Genomic DNA, 8,472 nt, shown 5'->3' on the forward strand with positions numbered 1-8,472 from the left:
TGAATAATGCTGCTATAAACATGGATATCTACAAATCATTTTGAGACCCTGCTTTCAGTTTTTTTGGATGTGTCCCCAGAAGTGGAATTGCTAATAATTTGGTAACTCTGTTTTTAATTTTAAAAATAATTTTGGATTCTTTAACCAACCTCTTTCTATCCTCCCCTCCCACTACCCTTCCAAGACTCTGAAAACCCACAATTCCATTCTCTGCTTCATGAGCTCCACATTTTTGGCACCTACATGTGAATAAGACCACGTGGTATTTTTCTGTGCCTGATTTATTTCATTTAACATAATGTCCTTCAGGCTCATTTGTGCTGCTGTCTAGTTTTAATTTTTTGAGGAACCACTGAACTGTTTTTCGCAGTGGCTCTACCATTTTACATTCCCACCAACACTGTGCAAAGGCTCCAGTTACTCCATATCCTCACCAACACTTGTTTTATGTTTGTTTGCTTAGATAGTAGCCACCTTTATGGGTGTGAGTTTGTATCCTATTACAGCTTTGATTTGCTTTTCCCTAATGATTAGTGATGTTGAGGATCTTTTTATATGCCTGTTGGCTATTTGTATATCTTTTTTTTGAGAAATGTCTCTTCAGGTCTTCCACTCATTTTTGAATTGGGTTGTTTCTTTTTTTTCCAAGAACTTTACTGGATAAAAAGTTTCTATGACTCATTCTGTGTGTTATACATTTTGAAACCTTGTATACATCTGAAAAGTATTCTGAGAAAAGTAATAATTGTTTCTTTATGTATATGTAAGTGAAAATGTTCTCTATATATCCTGGATATCAATCTTTTATCAGATACATGATTTGCAAATACTTTTCTCATTCTATAAGTTGTCTTTTTACTCTATTAATGGTGTCTTTTGATGTGCAAAAGTTTTACATTTTCATGAAGTCCAATTTGTCTATATTTTCTTTTTGCTTGGGCCTTTGGTATCATATCTAAGAAATCACTGCCAAATCCTATGTTGTAAATCTTTTTTTTTTTTTCTAAGAGATTTTAGTTTTAGGCCTTATGTTCTTATGTTTAGGTCCTTGATCCGTTTCAACTCAGTTTTTGTATATGGTGTTAGGTAAGGGTCCAGCTTCATTCTTTTACATGAGGATATTCAGTTTTCCTGATGCCATTTGTTAAAAAAAAAAACAAAAAACTATCTTTTCTCCATTGAATGATCTTGGTATCCTTGTCAAAAATCATTTGACTATATATGTGAGGGTTTATTTCTGGGCATTCTATTCTATTTCATTGGTTTATTTGCCTGTCTTTATGTAAGAATCTCATTGTTTTGTTTACTGTAGTTTTGTAGTAAATTTTGAAATCAGGAAGTATGAATCATTTAATATCTTTAGATGAAAAGAAGTTCTTATTTTTAGTGTAGTCAAAACTATGCTTTTTTCTCCTTAGTGTTGTTTACGTCATGTTTAAGAAATCTTAACATATTTTAACATCATGAAGATATTATTTTATGCTTTCTTCTAAAAGCCTGTTTTTTCTTTAACATTTAGAACTGTAACCAACCTAGAAATGATTTTTATATGGTATGAGTAATGAAGGCGGTGGTCAAAATTTATTTGGTTTTCAATTGACCCAGAAACATTTATTGAAAAGACTATCATATTTTATTAAACTTACTCATTTTATGAAAAAATTTCTAAACTAAATAAGAACTTTTTCTGTTCTTAGGAGTGCTAGGAAAAGAATTCAAATATAAAAGGAAATCAATTCTAGGATTTGTCTATATTTTTAACTATATTTATAGTTAAAAAATTCTTGCTTATAGTCCAACTAATTTCTTGCCATTTTGATTATAATCTAGGTTCAAATAAAAATAAGGACTCTAGAATGCTGTAGTTTAGGGATTGGCTAACATTTTCTTTAATGGATGAAAGAGTAAATAATTTAGTTTGTACTCATGAGTCCTGTTGCAACTACTCAACTCCAGTTTTGTAGTACAAAAGGAGCCATAGACAATGTGGAAATGAATAAGCATCGCTGTGTTCTCTAAAACTTCACTTACAAAATTAGGCAGTGGGCTGGACATGGCCCTTGGGTTATAGTTTTCTCACTCCTGCTCCATTTATTGAGCCTATCTCCATATTCCCTGGTACCCTGGTACACCTAATATGTATACTTGCCAAGATAAGGCCATCAAAAATATAAGTGAATATGAATTTGTTGAGTGTATATTAGATTTATGCGTATATATGTATCTCACATGGGTTGGGGGAGGTGAAAAGAGAATATAAAAATGCTCCTGAAACAACTGAATCTGTAGCTTCTGTCTTTGAAGTTACACTGAGGTGTTAGAGAGTAACAAGAAGCAGCTCTGCACAGGAGGTGTGCATACCGCCTTAAAGTTACCAGTGCAGAGTTTGAATGCTTATTTTTAATCACTGACAAGAAACACCAAATCTGATGATCTACTCTTTCAAATATTAGTATTAGCAGGCTGTAGGTAAATTACATTCAACTAGGAATAAGGAAGGAAGACGTAAAGTTACTGGACAGAACAGTCTTTTACTGTGTGAAGTGCTTCTCTTTGTTAAGATGAACTAATCTCATTGTCTAATGTTGCCAGATTAAATGATGTAGGCAACTGCTGATCCTATCCACCTACATTACCTTCTTTGTGCCGTAGATAATCTGGCAGAGACTGCACGTTGTTCCTCAACATCTACTTGCTCTTTCTGCCTTTTGGTAATAGAACCACCCACACATATTTTAGGTGGCATATTTTTACCCCACTACCTTGATGCCAATGGGATAATGAGTAGCATTGATATGTGCAACTTAAAGTTGGTCTTTTGGATAGCAAATGATGTGCCCTCTGCTTGGTTTTGTTGCCTTCTTCTCATTGCCTAAAATGTGGGAATGTTGGTAGTGAGCTAGAATTAGCCACGTAGCAAAGGATATCACTGTATGGCAAGATTTGGGAAGTTTTTTTCTGTAAAGGGCCAGATAGTACATATTTTAGGTTTTGCAGGCTGTATGGTCTCTGCCACAACTACTCAAGTCTGCCATTGTAGTGGCATAGACAATACATAACTGAATGGGTGTAGCTATTAAGAACTTTCTTTACAAAAGTGGAAGGAAGGCAGAATGTGGTTCTCAGGTAATAGGTTGCTTACACCTGCCTTACGGAACGGCAGAGCAACAGAAAACTGGGACTTAATATAACCTGCAGAGTAGAGCTGTAGCTCTCAAATAGAGAGTAAAGGTGGGAGTATACTTCTAGTGCATCTCATATCTCTTTATTAAAGTGGTATGCTTTCTGCTGGCACCTAAAAATCCAGAAGATGATTTGAAGATTAAGCAGATAGATATGCTTCTTTACATCTATTTTTAAAGTATAATTTATAAAAACTGCATAAAATCTGTCATTACTTTTTTCATCTCAGGTTTTTTCTCTTCCTATGAAATAATTCCATTTCAGTTAGCCTTTGGGGTAAATCTGTCTTTCAAATTTTCAGTTATATTAGTTCTTACATTAGTTGTTGTTTGAACCCTCTCCAAAATCTTTGTTCCTTTTTGTAAATGTGGAAAATTAGAGAGGTATAAAGGAAAAAAATCCCCCAGGATGCTATAAACTACTATGTTCAAATAATTTTTTTCTCATTTCTTATACTACATCTTGGAATATTATTTTTAAAAGTGATTTTCTTTGTAATAGATGTTATAGGTTTTACATTAATCCTTAAATCTATAAGTTATTTGTATATTTGGAGACAATGCTATATGTGTGATTTTGTAATTTAATATTTTTAAAAATATTTTTGCTATTATACTATTCATTTATGATGCGAAGAAAGTATTAGTATAAGTTGAAACACATGAAACAGACAAAAATCAAACTATTTTTAACCTAAAAAATGGGCAGTTTCATTTGGTTGAGCCTAGTTTATTAAGAGGTACTCCCACTTAATGAAAAAGTAAAATTTTAAAATATAATTCATATTATACATTAATATACTACTTGCATTAACATATAACAGATTAGAATAATGTTATCCTACCGCACAGTAAGTTTATTGCAAAGTAAATTTGACAATATATTATACAATTTTTTTCAAAACAATTTTATTGAATGCTTATGAAACGCTTGATTTAAGCCTTGATCCAGAAATTGATCTAAGAGTTGGGTATAAATCAGTGAACAAGATAGGTATCTGAATTTAAAAAATCGTTATTGTGTTGAAGGTGGCGAGTGCTATGGGAGAAATTGTTCAGTATACGGGTGATCAGCAGTGCTGGAATTTGGGGGCAAGTTGCTAGCTTAAATAGGGTTATTAAGAAGAAGTATGATATTCGAATAAATACTCGAAGGCAATAGGGAGTTAGTTAAGTGCAGATCAGGTGAGAAGTTTCCAGGCAGAAGGAACTGACATTTCAAAGAAGATAAGGTAGAAAGATGCTGGGGATATTGGAGGAGCATCACAAAGGCCACTATGACAGAAAGAAGTGAGGGGAAAGAAGGATACTAGGTGATGAGGAGGTCAGTTTGGTAACGGGAGTCAAGATTATACAATGAAGGACTTTTTAGCCATTTAAGGATCTTGGCTTTTACTTTGAGTAAGATGTAATCCATTGGAAACTTTTTACGATTTACTTGCAGTTTGAAAGGATTCCCTCTGGCTAATGCGCTGAGAATAGAATCTATGGGAGAAAAGGAGGGAGAGGGAAACCTGACGAGGGGCTATGCAGTAACCCATATTGGTAGTGGGTGCAGTGATATCAAGGGATTGTTTTCTGGATGTAATTTGAAGAAAGTTCAACAAGATGTGTTGATGGATTGTATGTAGATTGTGAAGAAAAGACAAGAGTCAAGAACGATCTCAAAGTTTTGGCCTGTGTACCTGGAAAGAAAGAGTTGTGATCAACTAACCTAAGAAAAACCCCAGGAAGAGGAGATCTAGGGCATGGCAAAGATCAGGAGATCCATTTCAATCACCTTAAGTTTAATATATTTATTTGACAGACAAGTGGAAACTCTGAGTAAGTTTCTGTCTCTCTCAGGGTAAAAGTAATCTTCATGTCTTACAGGGTGCTACATATTACATTATTTTTACACCCTAATACCTATGAGAACACATTTCATTTTTTCCCTTCTCCCTCACTCATTTTTAGCTATGTTGGTTTCTTTTCCCTTTGTCTTTCTCTTCCTCTTTCTCTCTCTCTCTCTAGACATGGTCTCACCCTGTCACCCAGGCTGGAGTGGCATGAACACGGCTCACTACAGCCTCAGCCTCCTGTGTTCAAGCAATCCTCTCACTCAGCCTCCCCAGTAGCTGGTACCACAGGCACGAACCACAACATCCAGCTAATTTTTTATTTTTTATTGAGATGAGGTCTCGCCATGTTTCCTAGGTTGGTCTCAACCTCTTGGACTGAAGCAATGCTTGCAACTCTTGGACTCAAGCAATTCTCCTGCCTTAGGCTCCCAAAGTGTTGATATTACAGGTGTGAGCCACTGTGCCCAGCCAATTGTTTCTCAAATATTATCTGACTCAATGCCTTTGCATTTCTGCTTCCTCTGACTGTAATACTCTTTCTCAGATATTCACATATCTCACTCTGTCATTTCCATCACTCTGATAAATGAGTCCCTCGATAATCCCAGTTTATCAGAGAAGCACTCTATATTATATCGGGTGATCCCTTACCACCCTATATAAACTGGTACTCTCCTCCTCTGTCTTGCCCTCCCTAACGCTCTTACCTTGCTTTTTTCTCCATAGCACACAAACCACCTGGCACAATGTATATATTTTCGTATTTACTTGTTTAGTTTTGATTTTCTTCACTAGAATATGAGTTCCAAATGGTAGCCATGGAGCTGTGCTGCTCAGATTTTTCTTTCAGCTTCAAGGATTGCAGTTAGCTAACATGTTTCTATTGCAGTGCCTTAGAGAGCCAATACAGTACTCAAGCCTAGACCATGTTCTTTTTGGACAGCCCCAACAGAAAAGGAATATTAGGGCTTGGTCATTCCTGCCCAATGTGGGACTTGTCCAAAGTCCCACATTTGCTCCAGATCTCCCCATTGTCTTTGATGAGACTTTTTTCAGCTCTGCAACACAGTCTGACGTTCTTCTTGCCTAGTCCTGATTCCTTCCCTTTTTCCTTTCATAAATATCAGATTCGTATTCTGGCCTCAAGCTTCACCCACATCAATTCCGTTTCTTTCCCCTTTATATTTCACAAGATTTACCATCCCACCTTCCACCCTTCCCAAATCTCTTGTATTCCTGACTTGCTCTTAAGTCTTAGTATCTTATTCATGAAGTATCTGAATGGAGACAGTTGTTACTGGGAGCATTCTAAGTAAGTAGTAATTTGGGGTTTAGGGATTGGGTTACCCGCCCTCCACCCCGCCCATGGCTGACACTGAGAATCTCATCCTGGATGGTGGGTAGAATGCAGATAGTCCCTGGCACAAAGAAGTGGTACATTTGCTAAAAATTTCACTAGGGTGACTGGAAAGGATGTTTGAGTGGAGGGAATTATACTAGGTGGTGTAATATAAGTGTGGAGGACACAAAGGATAATGATATTGACTGATTGTTAATAAACCGCAATGATGTCCTAATGAAAAATAGTGAAAAGTTGCAATCAGTTAACAAATAATTTCTAAAAAGTGTGAAGGCCAAAGTTTTATCTCCTGCAATGGGAGAAGAGAAAAAGCTGAAAACCAAATTTAGGACTTAATAGTTAGAGTTGTTGAGTTTCAAAAACGGTTAAATGATCCACCAAGAGAGCAAAGGTCCTGTTGAATCATAAGCTATGGGTGCCAGCTGGACATTTTGGAGTGTTGTTTCCAGGGATAGCAGTCAGGAAGAGGAGCCGTCATCCTCTGATAAGCAGGAGGAGGTAGGAGGAAAATGTAGCGAACTCCGATGATCCACTTTGGTGCCTCTTGGCCCTCCCTTGCTCAATCGTGACTGAGGAGGATATGGTTACACCAGAATCAGACTTCTCAGGAAACCTAGTTTGAGCTACATCACTAGGTAAGTTCCCAAGACCATCAGAGATGATGCCTGAGGTGGGGAAAATTTAGAATATGGAGTGGAAAAGGAAGACAAGGAGTACCAATTATAACTTCAAGAACTGCAGTAATGGGATTATAGTTGGTTCCACTAATCCCTCTCTTCTAAATTTTGGCTCAGGAAGAGAGACTAACTGAACTTTGAAGGGTCCAACACCCAACTCATGTATAGAGACGTGAAACACATGGCACAAAGAGTGAAGTGTGGCATCTGTAGAGGTGCGATGCTCAGATCTCTGTTCTAGGAAGAAATTGTTCAGCTCTAAGGAGTGCACTTAGCTGACTGCCTTCAACTGCAACATCTACTGAATCCGCTGCAACTTTCAAGCTGAAGACATGCTCTTCTCACTGAGTCTCCAGCCAATGACTGAACATGGTGATAGTAGTAAAGCCTGGCCATTTTTGCCCAGTATGAGACTCTTCTAATAGAAAAGCTCTGTGCTGTAGCTGTTTCTTGTATTGGCTGAGACAGCGCTGTATCTGCAGCACAGTCTAGTGCTCTCTCTGCCCAATTTTACTTTCTCCCCTCTTTCTTTTCACAGATGTTATATCTTTATGACAGTCTGAAGCCTTTCTTGGCCAATTCTGCATATTTCCTCTTTATAGTTCATAGTTCACTTACCCTTACCCCACCACATGTATTTACCTCTTGCATTCCTGTTCTCAGTATGAGGGCAAGAGTTATCTTTTTAATTCTGAACTAAATTTCCAGTGTTTTGAACAGTATATTCCAAGTTACAGGCATTAAATAAGTACATTTTGAAAATTGCAACCTGAGTTACACATGATAATTATCTCCCTTCTCATTAGTTTGTAAGCTCTCTCAAGACTGATATGATAATAATAATAATAATAGTAAAGTTACTGAGCACTTACTATGTGTTAAGTGCTGTGCTTACATTACCTCATTTAATACTTACCTTAACCCTGTATAGAAGGGTTTCTCCTTTCCTCATTTTTTAAGCAAGTCTCCAATAGATTGAGTTTACAATGTGCAAATGCCCAAGTATCATTTTTTCAAGGAAGAATATTGCAATAAGTTCATTAGATATTTCCATTAAATAATTTCAAGCAATGATACTAAGGGTATTATTTGTATTTATTTCTGTCTTATATTATCTCTTCTAAATGTAAGGGATTTACTTAAGCTCAAAAATGCTGGTTGTATCAGAACTAACAACTTTGAAATGGAAGGCTTCCTAACCATTTTCCTGCTTCTTGACTCACCAAACTTCGGGCAGGGTTTTCTGGTTATCCTGCCGCTGTCTTTAACTTCTTTGTGGCTTCTGATAGCTATCATTTGAGGATTACAGAATCTCCTTTTGGTTAGTATCATGGATGGAGAAAACCATTAACATGGTGGAAGCTATTACTTCTTGATCCCTGTGGGTCCTGAAAGATGATGACCTTGAGGAG

This window comes from Gorilla gorilla, chromosome 6 (genome assembly GCF_029281585.2).
Source record: "Gorilla gorilla gorilla isolate KB3781 chromosome 6, NHGRI_mGorGor1-v2.1_pri, whole genome shotgun sequence".
In the NCBI taxonomy this organism is placed as follows: Eukaryota; Metazoa; Chordata; class Mammalia; order Primates; family Hominidae; genus Gorilla; species Gorilla gorilla.